Consider the following 25,360-nt stretch of genomic DNA (forward strand, 5'->3'; position numbering starts at 1 on the left):
CAGGAGCTGCTGGCTTTGGCAGGAATGGCTCAGGCCAAGTCCCACTCTCTGCTGTGGCTCCGCCCATTCCTCCTCCTTCTATCAGCTGCTCAGCTTTGCCCTAAGGTGGCGGTGGGTTCCTCTGAGGTCATATTGGCACCGGAGCCACCCGGGAACACAGCGGCTGCCACTCTTAGCCCTAGTGAAGGTGGGTGGACTCAGGATGGCTGCAGAGCCAGGAGGGGTGTGAGGCCCTCTGACGATGCTCTGTGGCTTCTTAGAGTCCTGCACCTAGGGGAGGACCAACGGCCAGGTCTCCTGCTGGGCACCTCCCAGCAGCTTAGGACTGAGGAAGAAGCTGACCTTGGGCCACAGCTCGAACCCCTGGAACAGACAGGCTGGGATGTGTGACAAGGGCCTGCTTGGCGGCACACATCTATAATCCCAGGCAGGGAGATCACGGCTTTGGGGCCAGCCTAGGCTCCATTAAGATCCTGTCTAAAACGAAGAGCCAGGTGTGGCAGCACACGCCTGTGATCCTGACACTCAGGTGGCAGAGGCAGGAGGATTGCCACAAGTTTGAGGCCAGCTCATCCTACGAGAGACCGACCTGACACTGAACTAGAACAGAGCGGGTTTTAGCGGAAGTTTTGGTTGTGTTGCGTGGATATGCTTCTGTGGTAGTTCTAAGTATGGCGTGTGGGAATGCTTTGTCCATCGCTGAGCGATCCTTGTCAACAGGAAACTTGTCTGGTGCAGGAGTTCGAGGAGCAAGGGGGTGGGTGGTGGGTTGTCTTGGCCAGCTGAAAAACATCCTTGTGTGGACTTTAAGAAGGTATCAATGGGGACTGGAGAGATGGCTCAGTGGTTAAGAGCACTGTCTGCTTTCCCAAAGGACCTGGGTTCAATTCCCAGCAGCCATATGGCACCTCACAGCTGTCTGTAACTCCAGTTCCAGGGGATCTGACACCTTCACACTAGTGCACATATCATAAAATAAAATAGATTAATAGGAGCCCACAGAGAGAGCTTCTCTTCACTCCTAGAAAGGAAGGGGTCTGGAGAACTCTTTGTGCCCTTTTTGCTGAATCGTGCTGCTGCTGCTGCTGCTGCTGCTGCTGCTGTTGCTGAATTGCTAGTTTGCTGTTTGACTGGTACCTGCTGGTACCCTGAGAACAAGGAGTGGAATCACCCAGAACTACTTCTAAAAACTGTCCACATCCCCCGTCCCTGTTAACCTTCTTCCTCTCCGACCTGGTGATGGGGTGTCGGAAGGGACTGGGGTGGAGAAGGAAGAAAGAGCCTAAGGAACCTCAAATAAGGCAGGTTTTAAACAGCCAAAGCCTACAGCCGGCTCCTTTGCTCCCCACACGCATGTATCCAGGAGCGGTATGACTCAGGGGTCGGGCCTCTCCATCCTATGCCTTCCCCGTTCCCCATTGGGGAAGAAGGTTCTAAAGAGCAGGTGTGCACTTTGTCACCTGGCTCCGGAGGATTCCAATCACCTCCCCCCCACCAGTCCGTAGGCGAGAACCCAACTGATGAGCTCCCCGCCCCCCACCCCGTGGCTGCACAGGTTCTGTAGGTCCCCAGCCCGGGACCTACAGAACCTCCCCTGACAACAAAACCGCTTGCTTCTTGCAAAGAGGCTGAAGGAATCCGTCTCCCCAACTTCAGTGAACAAGCAGAAGTGATGACGGCCTCCCTAGGCTCTTTCTACTGAGTCAGCAGGTGGGGGCTGGGTGGGGGAGGGATGGGGGTAGAGAGACCTCTGCCGCGGTGCCTGCGAAGTGGCCTCTTTCATATGTGCAGTCCTCAGGCTCCACCAGAAATGAAACCATCAGGTCCACACAGAGACAAAGGAGACAGAGCACGCTCTGTCTGGTCACACAGCAGGACCCCACTTCCTCCTTCTGCTACACAGCTTCAAGAAGAGGAAAAGAAAAAAAGAAAAAAGCTTAACATCAAAGCCTGGGGAGTCGCTAAGGCCCACAGGCAGGAAAATCCCTCATTGGGGCAAATCCTTCTGGAATCCCCTGGGGGCCCAGGAGGAGGATCTGTAAGAAGGCAGGCCCTGGCGGTTCTTACAGCGGGAGCATTGTGCTCGGCCTAGATCGGCAAGGGTGGGGGCCTCACTCCCTGAGACCTCAAGATGGGTCCAGTTTTCCTCTCTGATTGTCGACAGGCTGAAAACAGCTCCATCTGCCCCGGACCCTCCTTCTAAGCCAGGGTTTCTTAACAGATGAGGGAGGTGTGGAAAGGGACCTGTGCCTTTGGGAAACGCTGGGGTTGTCAGGTCTGGTGGTGGGCATCTACAGTGCCAGCTACCTGGATGTCTGAGGCAGGAGGATGGGAGGTTCAAGGCCTCTGGCGTGAATTCTGGGCAAGTAAGAGAATGAACTTTACCTCGAGGTAAAGGGTAGTATAAAAGCTCAGTGGCAGGAGCACTTGCCTAGCACACACGAGGTCTCAGATCCAAGGCTCTTGAACTGAAGCAAAGAAAAAAGGAAGACAAAACCAAATCCTCGGGTGTCAGGAAAAACAGCTGCTTTGTAGTGTACACAGAGCCCCGGGTTTGAACCCAGGGTGCGCTGGGTGCTGCGGCAAAGGCCTGTGATCCAGGGATGCAAAACCAGGAAGATGGGAAGTTCACAGTCATCTCTGATGACGGAGGAGTCCACGGCCAGCCTGGGCTGTCTGTGCCTTATCTTCAAAACAAACAGGGGCCAGATGGCGTAGAGCATAAGGGTCTCTGACACCTGTCAGGCCAAAAGGAAACTCTCTTCCGCAAACTGGCTGTTAGACAAAAGCCAGCTCTCCTCCAGTAACCTTCGAAGCCAGGTCCCCTCCACAAAGGAGCCATTTCCCTTACCCTTGGCTGAAGGCACAAATTGGCTACCTGCAGAGCCTGTTAGCACATCAAAGCACACGCTGGTCTCCGGTACCCCAAGTCCCTGTCACACATTTCAGACTCCATGCCCACTTCCTGGCTCTTCTCACTTCTCGCCTCCTCCCCTACTCCAAACTCCCTCCCTTGGCTACTCCTCCTTATAACCCTACTTTTTCAGCTGTGCTCGCTCTTTGCCCGACCTCTTGTCTCCCTAAGTCTCCCTCCTCCCCTCCTGGCTCTCCCTCTAGGTTCCTCTCTCTGCTCTGCTCCTGTTTCTCTTGTGACCCGGTATAGTCTGCCTGCTGGCCCGGTTCATTCTCTCTCTGTCTCTCACTTTTATTCCCTGCAGTCCCTTTTCTATTATTTTTTAAACTGCCTCAGTCCTTGTGTGTGGACACACATTGGTGCAAGAGCACATTCGTGGAGGTCAAAGGACAGCGTTCAGGAGTCGTCGTTTCTTTCCGCCATCAAGGTTCTGAGGATCAGACTCAGGTTGTCAGGCTTGGCTGTAAGCTCCTTGGCCCCCAGAGCCACCCTGTCAGCCTTTAATATATATAATAATTAACACAATTATAAACTATCCCCATGGCCCGTTTCGAGGGTGCAAGGCTATGGTCCCAGCACTTGGGTGATGGAGAAAGAAGTTCTCAGTTCAAGGACATCCTCCTCTGCGTAGCAAGTTTGAGGCCAGCCTGGACTGCCTGAGACCCTGTCTCAAGAAACCAAGAAAAGGGGCTGCAGAGATAGCTCAGTGGTTAAGAGTGGCTCTTCCAACAGGACCCGGGTTCAATTCCAAGCACCCCCATGGCAGCTCACAACTGTCTATAACTCCAGTTCCAAGGGACCTGACACCTTCACACTAATGCACATTAAATAAATGAGAAACCAAGATTTGGGTGGAGGGTGGCTAGCACCAATGAGCACGTGGTGACCTTAAGATGCCCTCCCCCCCCCTTGATTACAAGCCCACTCTCCATCCTCAATGCCCAATTTAATGATTTAATCCCGAAGAGCTGTGGCGGCACGGGGATGGGGGAGGGGAAGGGAGGAGGTGACTGGAGACAGGCTGACCCATACTCCCCACCGCCCAGGACCCAGTTGCTGGAGCAGCACAGCCACAGCGCTCCTCCGGCCTTGCCCGGGCTTGCCTTTGGTTGCATCATCTCCCGGCCTTTGCCAGGGTTGCAGGAGTGAGCCACCCACTCATCGCTGGAAAAACCAGCTAATTATATCGCCAGGGACCCAGGGCAGGAGCCTGTGGACAGCCTCAGCTGGCCTGGCCTGCTCCCACTTGCTTTCCATGGGTGTTTCGCAGTTTTGTTTCGGTTTTGTTTTGTTTTCCTCAAAATAATAACAATATCTAAAACTGGGGAGTGGTGACATAGCCTTTTATCCCAGCACAGCACTCAGAGAGGTTAGGCAGGAGGGTACAGAGTCCAAGGTCATCCTCAGCTACACAGGAAGTTTGAGGCTAGCCTGGGCTACATGACCCTCCCAAACCCCTGTCAAAACAAGGAGCTGGGGCTTCGGGACCTGTCAGTAGCTGGCTGCACCAGCAGCACCTTGGGCTCTGTCCTCAGCAGGACAGAAACCAGCAGGACAGGGTAATCCCTGAACTCCAGAGGTGGGGTGGGGGCGGAGTGACTGGATTTACAAGGCTGTCATCAATGGCCACTTACTAAGTTTCATCCTTCTGCCTGGGTTGCAGGAGAACCCTGTGTCAAAAAAAAAAAAAAGTAACCACAGAAAACCAAACAAAACCAAATTGCCCCTGGGCTGCGGGGCATTCTGCAGAAGGAAGAGTCCCATCCCATCCCACCCCCGCACACACACACCCCCCCCCCCCCCGGGCCTTGGAAACCCAAGGGGAGAGCTTGAAGACCCCCCCCCCCCCCCCCCCCCCCCCCCCATTTCAGAGCTGTTAGCTGGAGCTGCTGCAGGCCAGGACACACTGGAGCCAGCCGGACTGAGAAGACAAGTACCGCTTTGACACCATCAATAGCAGAAACTCGCTCACCTCTTTTTCCGAATCTCTTTAAAATTCTATTTGTAGTGTAGTCCAAAGTGCAGCTTCATTTTCCCCCATAATTTCCTGTATTTATTTTGTTGAGTCTGTAATACATTCCCAGGAGTCACAGTCAAAAGATGAAAAAGGATGTTGGTTAAAAATAAAAATAAAAATAAAAATAAAGTCTTTCCGGCCCCCAGACAGACCCCAGCCCTCCAGCCACCATCACTTCCTCCTCAGAGGCCTGTGCCTTCTTCCAGAAGCGGCTCTTTAGCTCAAACCCTTGACACGCAAAACCCAGAACTTTCCCGTTTTCATCATCACTGTTACCAGGGAGCAGGTGTGGCATGGCGTGCTTGTGTGACAGTCAGAGGACAACTAGCCAGGGTCCTCTTTCCTCCATCCTGTGGGTCCCAGGGGGTCAAACTCAGGTCCTCAGGCTTGACAGCAAGCACCTTTACTTGCTGAGCCATCTTGCTGGCCCCCGCAAAAGCCCTTTTAGAAATAGCTGTTCTGGGAGAGAGAGCTGGCACCCAGCACTGGGGAATGAGGCAGAGACCCACAAGTTCAGGGCCAGTTTAGGCCTCAGAGTGAGACCTGATCTCAAAGGGGGAAAATCCAAGCAAAAACAAAAGGCGAGAACAGAGGGCAGGTGTGGAGAGACGCTGAGCAGTTGAGAACACTGGCTGTCCCTGTGGAGGACCCAGGTTCGATTCCCAGCACCCACGTGGCAGCTCACAACCATCTAAACTCCAGCAGCAGGGATCCAGTGCCCTCTTCTGGCCTCCACAGGCTACATACACACTCACACACACACACATACACATGTATGCAAACACTCACATACATAAATAAAAATATTTTTTAAAAACCTTAGAATTGCATCATATAGGTTGTAGAGTCAAGAGGATCAGAAATTCAAGGTCAGTCTTGGCTATCCAGTGAATCTCAGCTAGCCCATATGAGGGATTCTGCAAAGAAAGAAAGAAAGAAAGAAAGAAAGAAAGAAAGAAAGAAAGAAAGAAAGAAAGAAAGAAAGAAAGAAAGAAAGAAAGAAAGAAAGAAAGAAAAGGGAAAGAAAGAGGAGGAAAGATATGCAAACAATTTATGTTCCTATTGCTACCTTGGTCAGAGTTTCCTAAGAGACAGAATCAAACAGAGAAGGAAAAGATGGAGAGAAAGAGAGGTCTAAGACAGATCTATTTTGAGAACTGGCCCTTTTGATTGTGGCAAGTCCATAATTTTCAGGGCAGGCCGGGGGTGCTGCGCTCTTGGCCCTGAAGGCATCTGAAAGCCAACTTCCTTCCTCTCCAGGCAATCTTCCTCGTTTTTTTTTGTTTTGTTTTGTTTTTTTCCTCCTTCGGATGTTTTTCCCTTATGGCCTTCAAGAGACTGGGCAAAAGCTACCCATCCCAAAGGGGAACCGACTTGTCTCGGTGTGAACGGGCATTGCCGCCCGCAGGCTGTGGATTGCAAGCGATGGCTTCTCTGAGGAGGAAGGCTCTGGCTAGGTGGGTGTCAGTGGGGGCTGGCCCTGCAGTGTCGCCCTGGTGCCCTGGTTCTGTACCTTCCCTGCTCCCTACTTGTTTTTTTGAAGGTTTATTTATTTTTATGTGCCTTGGTGTTTTGCCTGCACGTATGTCTGTGTGTGTGTGTGTCTGGAACTCGGAGTCACAGACGGTTGTGAGCTGCCAGGTGGGTGCTGGGAATTGAACCCAGGTCTGTTAGGAAGAGCAGCCAGCGCCCTTAACCTCGGAGCCATCTCTCCAGCCCCAATCTCCTTTCTAGGATCCAGGAGATGACCAGCCACGTTCCCTGCATCTCGGTGCTCCACCCAAACACGTGGGGGGGGGTGTGGGGGTGCCGGGGCGGCGGACTGAACCCCCTAAAACCTGGAGCCAAGGAGAGCCCGCTCCTCCCTACGCCCCTCAAGGGCCACCTCCAAAGCTTCATGTTAGTCGACGCTGAAACCTGCGGGCCCAAACACATGAGCCCCTGGGCTTCACGTCTGGTGCTCCTCAGCCTGGAGCACTCCTCAGCCTGGAGCACTCCTCAGCCTGGAGAACTCCTCCGGGTGACCGCGGAGGCCTCCATCCATCCACTGAGTTAACCAGGCAGTGAGAGGCTGTGCCAGGGACCCTCCACTGCAGGAAGCAGGGAGGGGACCATTCACTGTGAGATGGCGCTGAGCACAGCCTGGACGCGTCCCCTGAGCCCTGAGTGGTGGCCCCGGGCGCCCGTGAGCCCCACGCTCCTGAGGCTGAGGCAGGAGGATTGGAGAACATCCTGAGCTCCGCGGGCGGGATGCCCGCTGCTGTGTTCAGTAACTTGGCTTTGATCCCACGGAAGGAGACAGCCTGCTCTGGAGAGTCACCCTCCACGCGCGCGCGTGTGCCCTGACACACAACCACCGCCCCCCAGTTAACAAATACCACCAAAGAGAAAGTTCAACACACACACACACACACACACACACACACACACACACACACACCCCTCAACAAACAGCACGAAATGAGAAGAAACAAACCACTGGTTTGTTTCCATCCCCAGCTCTCTGTGAGTTTCGGGGATCTCAGTGATGTCCTGGGGCTTGAACCGGTGACCGGTGACCCACCTTCCCAGCCCAGGGCCCAGGAGAGCAGCTGATGGCACAGCGGGGGGAGGTGCTCTCTGCGGAGCCTGAGGTCGCGAGTTCAGTCCCTGCCGGCCTCGCTTTGACCGCGCGCGCGAGCGCCACAGGACCGGAATGAGAAAGGAGACCTCAGTGCTCGCCCTCCTGGTGTCCCCGTGCTCCCTCCTGCGTCCACACTCTTGAGTTCTCTGGGGCTCCTCCCACCTCCCGGCTGCCTCCCCACCCCGGCCCCCAACAGCCAAACCATAAAGGTGATGCTAATTAGCACTCGGGTGGTTGAAGCCTCGCTGAGCACTTTCCATTCGCAAAGCTCTGCTCTAAGTACCCGCGGCCCCGGTTAATCTTTCCCTTACTCATCCCACGAAGGAGGCAGAATGACTTTCATCCCCACTTTACAGATTAGGAAACCGAGGAAGAGATAGAGGGGATGTTATTTCCCAAGCTAGGCAGAGCCTGAGCAAGGATTTGAACCCAGACAGGCTGGCTCCAGCGGCCAAGCCCTTAACCACTAATGACAGCCTCAGCTGACGCTCAGGCTGCGATTACGACCCCACCCCCCCCCCTCCCCCACCCCCACTCCACCCCCACCTCTGAGCGGCACCTCCGAGCGCTCGCACACACCGCGCAGGCTGCACCTGCACCGGGCGCAAGCTCGGGTGAGCTTTACGGGAGCGGGCGGTCCTGGCAGTTTCCAAACTGCCAAGGCCCAGAAAGGTCGCCTGCGCGGTCGCACAGCCGCGGAGGGCAGCTCTGAACCCCCACGGCGAGGGGCCTTCGCGCTGACCCTACCGGGACTTATCGGAACCACACGAGCGTGGCGACCCAGGCTCGCGTTTCTCCGCGCCCCCGGCTGTGCGCCGGAAGTGGAGAATTGGACAAGGGTTCAGTTACCAGCCAGGGAACCGTCCTCTCTCTGCGTGCCTTTCACGATGCCGAACCACGTTTCATCTGCAGCCCGGATGGTACCGCGCCCGCCCACCACTCCGTCAGCGGCTCCTCAGCCGGAGGCGATGGTGCACGCCTCTGATCCTAGCAGGAGGATCAGGGAAGTTCAAGGTCATCCTTGGCTACTGCGTAGTGAGTTCCAGGCCAGCCTGGGCGCTCGGGGAGGGCCTGTCTCAAAATAAATACAAAATAAATATAAAATCGCAAAGCAGGAGAGTGTTGGGGCCTGGCGTGTGTGTGAGAGCCTGTGTTCTGCGCCCAGCTCTGAAGAGAGAAATCACGTTCCAAGTTCGTTGCAGAAATCACAGGAAGGGTCCAGAGGAAAGGCAAGTCACCCTGGGGACCTCAGGTCTCTCCTCCCGGTCAGTGTCGCAAAGTCAGGCTCTGGCTCCTCGCACTGACAGCACAAGCCTTTCTTTTTTTCCTCCTGTGTCAATAGGTCGTATTCTCTACCACAAGTTTCCAGGGTTGTCCAATCTAGAGCGACCCCCCCCCCCCCGCAAACGGCCTCCTCCCAGACAGAGGCCTCACCAGCACCCGAACCCATTCATCCTCTACCCTCCGCCTCCTGCTCTGTCTTCTATGTCTTGGATGGCCCATGGGGCCTGCTCTAGCCCTGCCTAGGATGTGTCTCAGCATCCACTATCCATGCCCCTGGCTCCAAAACAGTCTGTGCCCTTCTCTAACCCACCTGCCATCCTGAGCTCTGTCCCCACGGGGTGGTTCCAGTGCCGGCTGTCTGTGACAGCTGTGCAAAGGCTGAGTGAGAGCAGTACAGTGGGCAGGGGTGGAGGGGGAGGCTGGAGGCTGGAGGCAGGGGAGTTGCTCCCACGACTCAGGTGCATTCAGAACAGTGGGGGGGGGGGGACCTTTCGGGCTATCCAACGCTTTTTAGCTAAAAGAACCATCTCCCGGTATAATTTCAGGCTGGCAGGCTGGGCCCGGGAGAGCTATTTCAGTCAGAGGAACCCTTTTGATGTGACTTAAAGAGCTCCGGGGAGCCCGCCCGAGGGTGGGGCAGGCCGGGCGCCTGGGCCCATTAGGACGGAATGAAAGGCTTTTGAAGGTGGTGGCTCAAGACAGGTGGTCTTTGGTTCCAGCCGCAGCGTCTCAGCCGGCCTGGGAGAGTCTGGGGGTGAGAGAGACGTTCAGAAGGCCTGCCAGAGGGAGAAAGCCTGGGCGCTGGAGAAAGCCTGGGCGCTGGGCTTCTCTGCCTGTGTCAGTCACACCTACCCTAGTCCAGCCCTCGGGTTTTTGTAAAGGACCAGGGGAGATTGTGCATTTGCCCAGAGCCGAGCCGCCCCCCTCCCCATGGCGGGAAGGTACCACTTGGGCCTTCCTCATGCTCTCTGTTGCCATCCAAAAGGCAACAGAGAGCATGTGAGCCATGGCTATGCCCACTCCAGTCAGAGGGGCCAGTGACCTGGCACCCTCTCTGTTCTCTGAACCACTGAGATCCCCCAACTCTGTCCCACCCCCGAAGCTCAGGTTCAGTCACAGGGTCCAGCCAGGTACGTGTGTGTGTGTGTGTGTGTGTGTGTGTGTGTGTGTGTGTGTCTGAGTGTGAGAGAGAGATTTGTGTCAAGTGAAGACTAATGGGTCCCAGACTACCAGGGTCTGGGGGGGGGGGGGGGTTCTGGGGCCCAGGGGCGGGGCCCCAGCCCCAGGCACGCAGACATGGCTGTTCACGCTAGGCCGGCCCAGCGGCGAGCCAGGCGTGGATGTGGTGGCTTTGGGTATGGTGTGTATCTGTCGTGTGTGTTGAGGTGCCGTATCGGTGTGGATTAGGTGTGCTTGTGCACAGCGGGTCCTGTTGGATTTCAGTTGCCCTGCGTGGGAAGACGCGGTGGCGTGTTTATGAGACACACACAGAGGGCCGGGTGTGTGCACTTTGGTCTGCATGCGTAATGCCCTCAGCTTCTGGAAATGTGCAGGTCCCCCTCCCCCCACACGGGGGTGTAAATAGAGTCTTATTCTGATGGTATGTACTATGTACAGTTCGCTTACATATGCTATATGTACATGTGTGAGCGGGGCTTGGTGTGCAGTGAGCCCTGAGGTCTCTGGCCGAAGCACGAGCTGCCTTTTCCAGGTGAGCGCGTTGCACGACCTCAGTGCTTGCTGGGCGATGGGCGTAAAGCAGCCACTGGCCGTGGCGTGAGGGCTGAGGCCCGTAGCTGGCGAGTACTTGCCTCGGTCTGTGTTGGCACATGCTCTGTGCGGCGGTCCGTGGGCTTGGTTGGCGGTGGGATCTCGAGGAGTGTGAGTTCCGTCCCCAGCACAGAGCGGAGTGTTGAGTGTGTAGATGCTAGTGTCTGGGGGCGGGGGCAGGCATAGGGGTGCGTGTGTGTGTGTCTGTGTGTGTGTGTGTGTGTCTGTGTGTGTGTCTGTGTCTGTGTCTGTGTGTGAGATGTCGCGGGATGCAGAGGGGAGATGGGGAAGGACGGTGGCCCTGATGTGACTCTGCCCCAGGCTCTAGGGTCGGGGCGCTCGGAGCCTGGCCATGCCCACCGCAGGCGGCAGGGTCGACCCCAGAGCCGAGGCCTGGTATCGCCTCTCCTGCTGGGCTGCTTGTCTTGTTTCCATTTAATCATGGCTCTGTTGGGTCTGGGTCGAGCCACGCTGGCCACGCCACTGAGTGGCTGACAGGTCCCCTCTTGTGGCCTCTAGGGGACGAGGCTCCCAATGCCTGCCCGTACCTGGACACTCACCTAGACATACCCACCTGGGTCTCCAGTGCCCACACTGGCAACAGACACGGTTTAAGGAAAGTGGCTAGGAAATTTCAAGTCTCAGAGCCCCAAACCTGTCAAAAATGTAGGCTGTTTTTTGTTGTTGTTTTTTTCCCCCCTTTGGATGCCTTTCTGTGTTTCCTGCTGGTCAGGGAAAGGGAAGTGAGGTTTATTCTGCTGGGGGAAAAAAATTGGGGCTGGAGGGGACACCTCCCAGAAGCTCTGAGGTGGAATCAAACCAGTGCTGCGTGAGACCCTTTAATACAGTTCCCCGTACTGTGGTGACCTTCCCAGCTGTGAAATTATGTTCACTGCTCCTTCCTAACTGTGCTTTTGCTACTGTTATGAGTCACAAGAAAATAGCTGAGATACAAGATATCCGATAGACCGGCCCTGTGAAAGGGCTGTTCTGCCACCCCCGGGGTCGCGACCCGCAAGCTGAGAGTTGCTGAACTCAATAAACAGTGTCTTGGTTACTTTCCATGCTGACACAAGTATCTAAGGCGAGAGAGGAGTTATTTTTGTATCCCTTTGAGCAGCGGGTCCGCCCTGGCGGCAGGAGCCTGACTGAGGCAGCCGGCCACTGGTTTCCAGAGAGAGAGAGAGAGAGAGAGAGAGAGAGAGAGAGAGAGAGGAAGACCAGTGCACAGCCTGCTCTCTCTCTGTCTGTCTTCAGTCCCTGCCCCCAGCCCATGGATGGAACAGTGGCCGTGAGGGTGGCTCTGCCCACTCCAGGGAACTTAATCCTGACAGCTTCACCCAGGCAGGCCCCTCCAGCTGACTATCAAGATTAACTACAAAATATCTGTCAGCCTTACGGCTAACATCCGTGGAGGAAATTGGTCTTTAAATTCTAAAGGGTCCCGCCTTCCCATGTCCCCCACCATAGGAGCTATCCCTCCTCCTCCTCTTCCCACCACCGTGTGGGGCATATTTGATCACATTAGGCTGAGCGGCCGAAGCCTCCTCGGTATAGATCAGGACTGGCCTGGCCGCTCCAAGCATTCCACCTGCGGCAGCTCTCTAGCGCTTTTGTAATTTCCAGCCTGCGGGGCCAAACGGCAAGATGGTTTCATAGGTGAAGACGCTTGCTGCCAAACCCCGAGGACCCGAGCTCCATCCCCCGGATGGAGACAGGGGACTCCCACAGGTGGTCCTCAGAGCCACACAGGTGCAAGCACTCACACAATTAATCACGGATGAAATAAATTTTCTTTAAAAAAATAAAATAAGACAAGATTGGGAGTCCACCGCCAGCCAGGAGGGGTCATGAGCAAGTTCAGTCGTATCGGGTGAAGCCTTGAGCGTGGATTATGGCCGTTCATAACTCAGGTTCTCTTCAGTTAATATTCATTAAACATTTACTGTAGGCCAGGCTTGCTCTGAAAGATTTTATGTATATGTTAACTCGCTTGACCCCCACAATAACCTCCTGGGTGGGAAACATTCATCGCCTCACCCTTTCTGTTTGTTTCGGGACAGGGTCTCCTGTAGGCCAGGCTGGCCTCAAACTCCGTCTGGATTCTCCTGCCTCCACCTCCCACGTTCTGGGATTCCAGACGCACCCCACCGTCCTGAGCGTGATGTCCTCTTCACTCTACAAATGGGAACACCAAGGTTCAGGGCGCCTCTGTAGCTTGGCCACGGCTGTGAAGTGGACTCTGGCCCTGTCCCCACGCCATCCATCCCCAGCCGTAGGGCTCAGCCTGAATGGTAGCAGTTCGGGGGGACTGTAGTCCCAGCCCCCAGGTCTCTGCAGGCCTTACAACAATAAAGGCCCATTGTTGCTGACAGCCCACAGTTGGCAATCGCTCAGCTCTGGGGCTGCCTGCCTTGCCATGGCTCGTTCTGGGGCCCCAGCTGAAGGAGAAGCCCCTCTCCTGGGCTTTTCCCAGAGGAGAGAGGGAGTCTAGGGTCATGTGAGCGGTCGGCAGTGGAGCGTCAGGGACTCCGGGGGGCATTCCGTTGGTGGGAGCTGGTCCCACGGCTGTGCTTGACTCCCTGAGGGCTGAGCGGGTCCCCTCCTACAGGAGAGTCACGTGGCCATCTGCTGAGCAGTGAAGAGTTAGAAGTATTTAGGTTAGGTGCCCCAGAAGTGGACCCTGAGTCAAGGGTTTGTGGGCAAGTGATTTATTAAGGACGAGTTCCTAGGAGAATCCAGAAAGAAGGGGCTGGGGGGGCCAGGACAGAGGAGGCAAAAGCCAAGAAAGGTTATAATTTGTGGCAAAATCCTGAACCCAGCCTGACTGGAGTGTAAATTATGCCTTAGAGTTTACCTCACTCAAGGCGGTCACATTTCCATGGGCGCCCAACCACAGTTCCTTCATGCCCGAGGCCGGCTGGCTTTTCCCTGTCCCCCCCGGAGCAAATGCTGCAAGGAGGATGGAAATGGTTTGAGGCTCTTAGATAGGGCACCACACAGAAAGCTGGAGCTGAGGAGGCCTGAACAGAGCGCCCATAGCCCTCTTTTCATACTCTTTGGTTCAGCATCAAAGAAAACAACATTTTGTTCTCCCGTGGCGAATGCCCCGCTCTCATGCCAAGCCCAGAGGCCAGGGCTGGAGAAGCGGAGGCATGACAGGCGCTTCAGGAACCTACTGTGGCATGGGCTGAGCTCAAGCCTAACCCCGGCCTCTTCGTACGACAGAGGAAGGTGGAGCGGACAGGCCAGTGTGCTTCCGCAACCTCAGCGCTGGGGAGGCGGAGGCAGGAGGATCAAGGAGTTCAAGGTCATCCTTCCAGACACAGCAAGTTTAAGCTGGCCCCGTGTCTCAAAATTTAAAAAAAAAAAAAAAAAAAAAAAAGCTTAGGAGGCAGGGAGGGGACACAGGGGGCTTATGGGAACCGGGAACAGGAAGTGTAGATGTGTGATTATAGCTTCTCTGCACTGGATTCTTTTCCTGTGGCGTAGGTTTGAGGCATTTCTTTTTCAGCCCAGAATGGAGGGTCAGGTCTTTTTCTCTCCCACTTCCGGCCGTGTCCTGCTGTCTACTGATGTAGGGACCCCTCCCCCACCTACTCTAGCATCAAGTGTGTCCGAGCCTGTGGGGCCAGTCACATTCAAACCACCCCACATACATGCAGTAAAAAAAAAAAAAAAAAAAGATTTATTATTCGTTTAGATGGGAGGAGGGGAGGGGCTTGGGGCGCCTGTGCGGCAGCCGCAGGATGACTTTTGGGGTCGATTCTCTGATTTCATTCTGGACTCCCGGACTGAACCAGGACAGCTCATTTAAAAGCTGAAACCTTGCCAGGCAGTGGCGACACACACCTTTAGTCCTAGCACTCAGGGAGGCAGAGGCAGGCAGATCTCAGAGTCCGAGGCCAGCCTGGGCTACAGAGCAGGTTCCAGGACAGCCAGGGCTGCACAGAGAGACCCTGTCTCAGAGTGGCGGGTGGGGAGGGAGAAGCTGAAAGCTCACTGAGAGAGCCTTGGTTTCATCACTGGGGGTGCGGGCCCGAACCTTGCAGGACGAGAGAAGAATTAAACAAAGCGATCCTATTTGGGGGGTTAGTACGGAGCACAGCACGCTCGCCCTGGATGTCCTGAGCCACCTTCATCGTCCCCCTGAGGGCCTCAGGTGCCCTACTACACAGCAGTTGAGTGGAAGCTCAGGGCACAGCCAGAGGGCAGCAACTCGGCCACTGCTTGCAGCGGCTCAGGGGGCATTCGATGCAGAAACACAGAAGAGCGGCCGAGGAGAATCACCGCCGTAGCTGTTCTCTGGTGGCCACATGCGCACCGCGGCACACGCACACCCCAGAAGAAATCGGAGGAGGAGGAGGAGAGGGGCGGAAGGAGGCGAGCACAGGAGCAGCAGCAGAACCAGCAGCCTCCACAGCTCAGGCTGGGCTTGGCAGTCCACGGCTGAAATCCCATCTCACAGGAAGCAGAGGCAGGAGGATCAGGAATTCAGGGCCACTTAGTGAGTTCATGGCCAGACTGGGCCAAACAAAGCAAAACACCGTTGGAAACTTTCCTGTAGGCAGGACTCGGTCCCGGGACTCTCCTGTCCGCAGGTGGTTAGGCGGCAAGTTGTGGCGGCAGTTAGTGACTGCCCAGAATGATGGGTCAAATACAGGCCCGGGGCCCGGGAGGAGCCCTGGGCTAGAGCCGAAGCCCTCCTGCTAGTCCTCAGAGGGGCCGCTCTGCTCTCACTCCCTGAAGCCAGGCCTCCACAGCTACAAAGCAGAAAGAGAGGACAAGATAACTCCCAAGGGGCCTCAGTGTCGAGTTAGGAGTGGTACCCCAGTGATGGCAAGCTCTGACTCACTCTGACCTCAGGACACACAAGTCCCCTTGGGGCTGGGGACAAGGCTCAGTGGGTGGAACTTCGTCTGCCACGTGCTACGCCCAGGGTTCCATCCCCAGCACCTCCTAAGCAGGGGGGTGAGTCCAGGACAAGGGGTTCAACAATCTACAGCGCCCCTTCAGCCTCCCGGGACGTCCCGAACCAGTCAACCGGCCCGAAGAGATTACATGGAAAATCCCAGAAGTAAACTACTTCTGGGTTTTAATCGTGCCCCAGCCTAAGGAGCATGCAGGCTTTGCGACACCCTCCCCGTCCCGCTGGGCTGTGAATCAGCCCTTGGTGCAGGTTACACGCCATGGCCTCGGGGCCACGTTAGTCACTGCGTGGCCAGCCGGCCTATCAGACCGACAGTCACAGCCCGGTGGACACATGCTCAGGTGACCCTTGAGTGAGAGAGAGAGAGAGAGAGAGAGAGAGAGATTACTATGCAGCCCAGGATGACTTAGAACTCGCTATGTACACCACCAAGCTGGCCTGGAAGTCACAAGAGGTCTGCCTGCCTCTGCCTCCCAAGTGCTGGCTGGCTGGCACTAAATCTTCAAAGTCAGGCTTTAGGGTAAGTGGAATTTTGCTCTGTGAACGTTTAGGCCCTGACCGGTCGTTCTGTTATCTCTGTCTCTTTCTGTGTTTCTGTCTCTCTGTCTCTGTTTGTGTCTCTGTGTACATCTATCTCTCTGTATCTCTGTGTGTCTCTGCATGTATCTGTGCATGCCTGCCTGCCTGTCTACCTCGGCTCTATATTCCCAGCCCCAGCTCAGTGACCCTCTGGCTTCCTGGGAGAGAGACAAGATAGAAAGGTGCAGGGCTCCCCTGGCAATTGCCCCTCTGTCAGACCCTCCCACATGGATGAGCATTTTCAACCGAGCTGCTGTTTCCTGACCGAGGGCACAGCTGCCTCTGGGCCTTCGGGCTGTGGGGTGGGTGGAGAAGGGAAAGGCCAGGACGCCTGTGTGAGAACCCCCACCATCCCCATGGGACATGGGGGAAGGCGGGGCAGAGTGGCCAGAGGTGGTCCCCTGTTCATGAATGACTGTTTATCTGTCCCGTGTAGTTTAAACAAGAGTAAACCACGCTCCCCTCTTCCCAAAAGCAGTCCCTTCCCTCTGTGGTTCCCACGGGGAGTCTCCTGAGAGAAACAAGATTTTCTCATCTGAGTGTCCAAGGAGTCAATTATTCCTGTCACACCACGGTCATCAAAATGGCTTCTCTCTGTCACCCTACTGTCAGGCGGGGAGAATTTGGCTGAACCTGGCTGGCTAGGCACGTCCAAGGCCCTGGCTGGAGGTCCTTCCTCCCTGTCAGGAAGAAGGGGAATGAGAAACGGGAAAGGAGGAAGAGAAAAGGGAGACGAGGTAGGATTTCTTCCTTCTCACTCACTCTGCCCTGGCTCAGAGTGAGCTCTGAAATTCTGGGCATCTAAACCTTTTGATTGTTAATTGTGGAAACAATTTGTTGTTGTTGAGACAGGGTCTTGCTATGTAGCCTTGGCTGGCCCCAAACAACTGGAAGTCGTAGGGCGGGGATTTCGTTTCCAGCTCCCAAGTCAAGCAACTAACAACTACCTAGCACTCCAGATCCAGGGGACCTGCCCCCTCTACTGGCCTCTGCAGGAACTGCACGCACGTGTTGCACATACATACATGTAGGTAAACATACGCACAAAAATTAAAAAAAAAAAAAAAACATGTGACACACACCATATACACACGTCTGGCTTGTTTCTCGCACGCTAACACGGTTCTGGGTTCGTCCACACATCATTGTATGGACACACCACGTTTTCACTTTTTATCCACTTTACTTTTTTTGTTTCTGTGTGTATGTCTGTGTGAACGTCTTTGTGGCGTGTGGGGTGACAGAAGTGGGTGTTAGAGCCCCTGGTGCTGGAGCTGTGCGCAGTCATGAGCTGCCCTGTGTGGGTGTTGGACGCAGGAAATGCTCTTAGCTCCCGGGCCATCTCTCCAGTTCCTAATACATTGTTCCTTGCAAAGTTCGCCACGGCCTTCAGGATTTGGCTCCTCTCAGGCCTCCTTTGGACCCCCTTGGCATCCTTACAGAGCACCTCACCTTGGAATGCCCTGAGAGATTGAGCCGAAGACCGGGCAGGGCCTGGACCCTGCCAGCGGCACTCGCCGGCACCCAGCTCAGCCGTCGGGGCTCTGAAAACGTCTGCCGGGGAAGGTGTTTTTTAAGGGTTACAGTGCTCCAGAGTGCTTTGTTTTGTAACCCATAGCCCAGACTGGCCTTGAACTCCCCGTGTGGCCAAGGAAGGCGACCTTGAACTGCTGCTCTTTCCTGCCTCCACCTCCAGGGTGCTGGATCACGGGTGTGCACCCCCACGCCCAGTTTGAGCAGGCTAGCAGCTAAGCGGAATCCTCAGCCCGTCTAAATGGTTTCCCTTCTCGCCCTGACCTGTCACCAGTAGCAATCTGCCAGCACCCAGGCAGCCCCTTGGGCCTTTTTAAGCCATTAGGAACATTGGCTCTTTATCTGCCTGTGGCAGAGCTGGTTTTGTTCTGGCTGAAATAACATCGAAACCACATAATGAGATGTTTGGAAAACTGAACAAAACAACAGAAATGACCCATAATCTTGCTCCCTAACCCAACTGTCATTTCTGAGGGCTGTACTTGACCCACTCCCTCTGGCCTTGAAAGTAACACCGGGTCATTTTAGGGTTAGAATCACCTATTATCTCCGTTCAGAGGCAGTCACTGAACTGTTTGGATTTTCCCCTCTAATCTGTTTCTTTTATTTTCTTTGGAGACAGGGTCTCAAGTATCCCAAGCTGGCTTTGATCTTCCTTGGGAGCAAGGATGGTCTTATGTCTGATCCTCTCTCTCTCTCTCTCTCTCTCTCTCAGATCCCTGCCCCCGAGACAGGGTGTCACTGTGTACCCCTGTGTAGCAAACACAAAATAAAGAAATCAAGATGGCGGGCTGAGACATGCAGGCTCGGGGGCCTGACATCAGGAAGTGCTAACATCAGAAGTGAGTGCCTGCCTGGCTGGAAGCAGGAACGCACTGGGGGCCGGCCAGCTGCCCACACCAATCAGAAGCAGGGACCAAAAAGTCTGCAAGGGTGAGCTAGGCTTCTCCAGTGGCCTCCACAACGTCACCATTGTCACGGTTGTCATCTTCTCTTCCTGTCCCTGTGTGTCTGTCCATCCCAATCCTGTCCCGTCCCATGATGCTCCTCTGTTGTAAAAACAGTCTTATGTAGCCCAGAGGGCCTCCTGCTGGAACCTTCCCCGGGTCTGGTGGAATGTGTGTGAGTTTGCCTACCGGTCTATAGGTTTGCTTATATTTGTCTATCTTAGAGACAGGGTCTCGCTCTGTTGCCTAAGCCACCTTGAAGCTCTTGGGCTCAAGCAGTCCTCCAGCTGCTTCACCCTTTAGAGCAGCTAGGACTCCAGGCGTGTGCTACCACACCTGGCTAACGCATTACTGAATAATGAATGAATGAATGAATGAATGAATGAATGAATGAATGAATGAGTGAGTGAGTTAGTCACTCCCTCCCAGGGACCCTCCCTATGGCCCTCTCATGTCTGTACTCTGATCAGCTGCTTAGAGTCGTCCCTGTGCCTCAGTTTCCCCATCTGTAATAGTAAGTGAGTTCAAGGCATGGTGTGCTTGGGGCAAGAGCGAAACCATCCTGGCAGAAGCATACACACTCCATAGGGACCCTTGTGCCCCTCCCTTTGTCTGTAAGGCTCAAGCCTGCTGCCAGCCTGAGGGCAAACTCGTCTGCCAGGGAGAGACTTCCACACAGCAGAGGCTGCAGCCCAGACTGCGCTGGGTCAGTGCCGGGTGGAACCGCTCTGGGACGGGACAGGCTGACTGGACACCTGTTCAGCCTCCACCGAAGTCCAAAGGTGGATTTGGGGGTGGCTGGGCCTCTTTATTTGTCCCCCTCCTCGGTGTGGCCACACTGAATACATCTCCTGCCGCTCTCTCTTTCACTGCTTAGCGCCTTCATCAACTCACCGGAGACCATGGCCACCAGGGCCGCGCCTCCGAGGACAAGAACGGGCAGTTGGGATTTCCAGGAACGGTGGGTGCTCTTGCTGGGCAGTGTCTCCAGAGACCCGGGGCTGCGGCCAGGGCCGTTCAATAAAGGCTTATCTATCAATTGAGCCAACAGCGCCGGGGCTGGCCCTACCTAGGGGGAAAACGGAGTGTGAGCAGAGTCAGGGCCCCCAAACAGTACCCTCTGCCTCCCAACCCAGTGCCGGCAGCAGTCCGGGAGGGGCCAGAGCTGCTCCCAGCGGGCAGAGCAGCTCCCCCAGCTTCCCTTCAGACCCAGCACCTGCTGAGCCACTGAGTCACCGGAAGGCAACCCTCCCGCCACCCATTCTCAAGTTCTGGGTTCCAGCACCAGCCTTTCCCTTTCCTTCTCTGGCCCTTGGGAAGCCCAGAAGGCCTCCAGGGTTTGGGCCGACCAGGACACCTTAACACTCAACATCCTCCCCCCCCCCCCCCAGGGTCTAAGCAATTCCTCCCATCAGCATCTCTCCCAGGGTCTGTCTCCTGCTGGGGCTCCAGCTCATCTGTTCTCAAGACCTCTCCAACCCGAGAGAGAGGCTCACGGCCGGCTTGCCTGAGCAAACCTCAGCATCTCCTCGGAGATGGAGGTTTGACACACAGCGACACCCAGTTCGGCCCGGGAAGCTGGACCAACAGTTATGGCACACAAAGGAGCTAACCACATCTTTACTCACAACTGCCTGCTCATGACTGCCAAGACAAACAGCTGCGGCGTCTAGACCTCCCCTGGGCCTCTGTCTTCCTGGTGGAGGCGGGTACCTTGGTGGGGGATAGTTCAGTGGGCAGAACACTTGCTCACTTGGCAAGAAGCCCGGGGTCCCGTCTGCACCTCACACCTGTAATCCCAGAAGTTGGGAAGGGTGGGCAGGAGGATGGAAAGTTCGAGGCCATCCTCCGCTTCCGAGAGGTGTCTGAGGCAGCCCGTGACACAAATGACGCCGTCTCCTCTCACTCCGTCCAGGAGTCTCCGAATCTGGCTCTTCTCTTTGGCTACATTCCAGAACATTCTAGTCAAAGTGCAGAGTGTAAAGACTCATCACCTCTGTGCACGGTCAAAGGCAGCGAGCGAGAGGGAGGCTGATGGAGGATGGCCTAAAAACACTGGCTCTGGAGCGGAGAACTGGCTCGGCTGCGTTTGCAGAGGACCTGGTCCGGTTCCCAGCACCCACAGCATGGCTCACAGATATCTGAAGTTTTAGAAAATCCAGTACCCTCTCTGCTGACCTCGGTGGGCATCAGGCAAGTGCACCAATCACAGACATACAGGCAGGCAAAACAACCATACACATAAAATGCCCAAATTTATCAAACAAAAAGAGTCCAAGAATGTCTTCCTACATAGAGAGTTCAAAGCCAGCCTTGACTCCCTAAGACATGCAAGCCATTTTTTGTTGTTCTTTCAAAACATGGCTATTTATTTATTGAGAATGGTCCTTTCTTTTTCTTTTCTTTTCTTTCTTCTTTCTTTTTTGTTTTTTGTTTTGGTTTTTCCTGTGTAGCCCTGGCAGAGGCAGGCAGAATTTCTGTGAGTTCAAGGCCAGCCTGGTCTACAGAGCAAGTTCCAGAACCCAAGACTACACAGAGAAACTGTCTCAGTGTAGTGTTCTCATCCGGGAAGGAGGCTTAAGCCCAGGGCTTCGGACTCCTCAAAGGAGGCCCCTCTGTGAGAAAGCGGAGATCCACACAGGAAGAAGAGTGTATTAGAAAGAGGTCAAGCTGGGCGTGATGGGCACGCTGCTAATCCCAAGAAAAGGGGGTGGGTGGGTCTCTGTGAGTTCCAGGCCAGCCTGGTCTACCCAGGGTGTTCCAGGCTAACCTGTCTACATAGAGTTAGCTCTAGGCCAGCCAGGTCTACACAGAGAGTTCGTCCCAGGCCAGCCAGGGCTGCAAACAAAGAGAAGGAAGGCGAGGGCACAGCTTGTCTCCCACAGCTGACATCTGCACCCCAGGAACACGTGAAATAGCTGCCACACACGTTCCTGAGAGGGGCCCCCACATCTCCCTCCAGCTGCCCACCAGCCTCCCCGAAGACCCCAGGCGCTAGAGATGCCAACTTGGCTTGGAGGAGTGGCTGGCTAGCTCTGCAGACAGCTAAGGAGAGAGACTCGGGGACCGCCCCTCCCCCCGGGCCCACTGGTATTTCTGCAGGGGAGAGAAAAGGATATGGTTGAAGGGACCAAAGCTGAGTGATCAAAGCCTCCCTCCCCAGGCCCCCCTCTCCCCACCAGGTGCCCCTCCGTCCTTGATCTGTCCCCCTCTCCCCAGCTGCCACCCACACGCCGCCGCCCACCACCAGTTCCAGGGAGGCGGGCAGCAGCTGCCACCCACACCGCCAGAGGAAACAGCTGTTCTGCACAGCCAGGCGCTCAGCTCGGCTTCCAGCGGCCCCGGCTCATCTCCCAGCACGCGCGGCGGGACGGCTTGGCAGCTCCCCAGGCTCAGGAGCTCAATGACTTTTGCATTTAAAAGGTACTGGGGGAGGGGCCCTAGCAGAGCCGGCTGGGGGACCCAAACCGCTTGCTGTCTGTCTGCAAGCACCTGGGAGGGGGGGGGAGGGGTTGGAAACGAGTTCAAGGCCGTCCTTGCCGACCGAGTGAGTGTGAAGCTCTAGCCAGGTCTCAAACCAAACAACAAAACAGAGGCTGGAGCGATGGCTCTGCAGATACACTGGCAGAGGACACACGTTCCATTCTGCAGAGGGTGATGAATTTTTTTTTCTTTTTTCTTTTTTTTTTTTTTTTTTTTTCTTACCAGCCCTGGCCTGGTCAAGCTTACCTTCCAACTTGAGGCAATTCTCCTGCCTCACTTTTCCAAATCCTGGAATTTCAGGCATGAACCACCATGCTCAGGCTTTTAAAAATATATTTAAACCAAATTATTGTGTGTGTGCGCGAGCATGTGTACAGGTGAAACGGCGCCTTGACGTGTGTGGGGGTCAGAGTACATGTTTGGTAGGTAATGGGTTCCCAAGCCCCAAACTCAAGTCCTTGGCTTCACCCTCCCCTCCTCCTCCCTCCTGAACTCCTCTCCCTCCTCACCCGCTTTATCACCCTGCCCTCACCTCCTCACCCTGTTCATCCTCCTGCAGTGAAAACTTTGCGATTTTGTTTTCTTCTAAAACACGGGACTATTATAAGGCTGTAGGGTTGCTTTAGTCCCAGGTGCGGGGACTCGGGGCTGCTTCCACCGTCCGTCCCAGCTGACTGTGATTTGCCCCCTGCTCTAGCCGAGGCGTGGTTTTGCCAGCTGCGGACAGTTTCTGTGACTGTGTGGAGTTTGGAATTCTGGGGACTCTTCGGAGGGTATATAAGCCCCTCTAGGCCCCCAAGAGGCAGGATTGGTTGTTGGTTATTAAGGGAGGTTTGTTTGCTGGTTGCTGTTGGTCCTGGTTTGTCAAGTAGTTGTGTGCAAAGAAGAAATAAGACATTAGATATCCCCGAGGGCAAAGATCAAACTTGAACCAAGTTGCTCCACGCCCCCAATCAGCCGGAAGTAGTCGAATGATAACCTCGCCCCACTTTGGGACACCTGGCTTTATTCAGGGACCTTCCCTTTCCTCTGTCCTTTTTTCTCTCATATCTACTATTAGGGGGTTGGAAGGGGAGAAGAAAAGGGGAGAAGGGTGGGAGAAAGGAACCACCCACAAAGTAGCTGACACTAGTGACATCCCCCTCACACTCCTCAGGCCTAATTGTGCAGTGAGAACGATCTTCCCAGTACAGAGCTTTTTCTCCTCCACGCTGCTAGGGGTACTGTGGCGCCTCCCCAGGCCTGTGCTCCACATCCCCAGACCATTCCACAGGCCCCTTTCAAAAGTCTCTTCGTCCTGTGCCCGTCTGCACCAAGGGACAGCAGCCAGCACGGCTACCAAGCAAGGCTAATGTGTCACCTCCCACGTAGGAGAGGAACAGGTTTAAAAAAAAAAATAAGTTTTTAACGACATCTTAATTTCTTTTATGAGCTTGTGTTGTGAGCGCTCGTGCGCCAGACAGCTCAAGTGGAGGTTCCAGGACAGTTTGTGGGAGGCAGTTCCCTGCTTTTTCCTTGTGGATCCTGGGGCTCCAGCCCAGGTCAGTCTTGGTGGGAGGTGCCTTAAGGACTGAGCCATCTCAGAGGCACCCCTAAATCTTTAAAATACATTTATTGACTTAGTTATCTTTAACTGTTTTGTGTGTATGCGTGCGCATGCCACAGCTCATCTGTAGAGGTCAGGGAACAACTTGGTGCAGTTCGATTCTCCCCTTCCACCACCATGTGGGCTCCAGGTGTGAATGCTTGTCTGGCTTGGTGGCAGACATCTCTATCTGCTGAGCCAGCTTGCTGGCCCCAAGGGGGCCTTCCTGAGATCCAGAGCTCACAGTGGCCTGTGGGCTCCGGACTCTCAGAAAGCCAGGAGGCCCCTATCAGGCCTCGATTCCTCTGCCTGTGGCTCCCACTTCCTCTTGTGTCTCTCCCCCTCCTTTGGCACCGCCCGCCAAGGTCACAGCTCCTGACGCAGCACATGCCAAGGCCCCTGCCCTCCAAGCCAGACCTAGCTGCCATACTGAAAGCGAAAGGAGGATTTAGAACTGAATGAAAAAAAAAATATATATATAATAAAACCTCAGAAAGGGAAGAGACAGCTGTCAGAATGCTGGAAAAATTCCCAGGCAGGAATTCCCAGCCCTCAAGGGCCTGCCAGGCTGCGGAAGTCTTTCAAAGACAACCTGAACAACTCCTCCTCGACACGGCTTCCCGCTCGTGGAAGCGCTGCCCAGTATTCCTGAAGACAGAGCCGAGTTGAGAAGGTCAGCTATAAGCTGGGTGAGGGTAGAGAATGCCTTTGATCCCAGCCGAAGCAGAAGCAGGCAGATCTCTGCAAGTTCCAGGCCAGTCTGGTCTACAGGGGGAGTTCCAGAACAGCCAGGGCTACACAGAGAAACGTTTCTTGAAAAACAAAACATTCATCTGTATGGGTGTTTTCTCTGCATACCATGTCTGTGCCCAAAGTGGCCGGAAGGGGACGTCGGATCCTATGGAGCTGGATAGACAGTTGTGAGCCGCCGTGTAGGTGGTGGGGATTGATCCTGGGTCTTCTGGAAGAGCGGCCAGTGGTCTTTACTGTTGAGCAAAGTCTCCAGCCGATAAAAGATTAAAAACAAAAACAAAACCTACCAAGGCTGAGTTTAACTGAGGGAGGCTAACCAGAAGAAGGTCAGAGGAGGCCCGACCAGCTTTCAAAGGGCTGCCATGACCTCTGACAGAGCCCGGCACCCTCAGCTTTGTTCTCATCCTTCTCGGCTCCACAGCCATCCGTCCATCTCCCAGGCTCCGGAGAGCACCAAGGGTGGACCTCAGGGTCTGGGACCTCAGGGTGTGGGTGCAGAATCTCTCCTCTGACACTCCAAGTCATCTCGCCTCCTGCGTCCATAGAACGGGGATACCGAGGACGCATTACCTCAAGCCTGTGTGCCGAGGATGGAGTGAGGAACTAGTGCCTTGGCCTAGGGTGTGGGTGTCCCTCCGGAATGAAGGTCATGCTGACTTAGCCTGATGGGGGAACTAGGATCCATCCCATAAAAGGAAAAATAAAAACAGTGCCTGGTTTGTGGCGTTCGCATTTTAAAACTCTTTTATTTGTGTTTCTTATCTCTTTCTCCCTACTCCACCCAATCCCTTCCAACACCCCAACACCAGGTAGGAGAGAGAGAGGGGTGAGTGGGAGAAGGGGCGCAGTTCTTTCTTAGCTGCTTCCTGCTGGTCAGGGTCGTCCGATTCCTTGGAGCCAGTCCAATCCTCATTTCAGGAGCTCTCCAACTTCTTGTCTCAC

The sequence above is a fragment of the Psammomys obesus genome, unplaced genomic scaffold (genome assembly GCF_907164565.1).
Source record: "Psammomys obesus unplaced genomic scaffold, mPsaObe1.curated_primary_1811, whole genome shotgun sequence".
In the NCBI taxonomy this organism is placed as follows: Eukaryota; Metazoa; Chordata; class Mammalia; order Rodentia; family Muridae; genus Psammomys; species Psammomys obesus.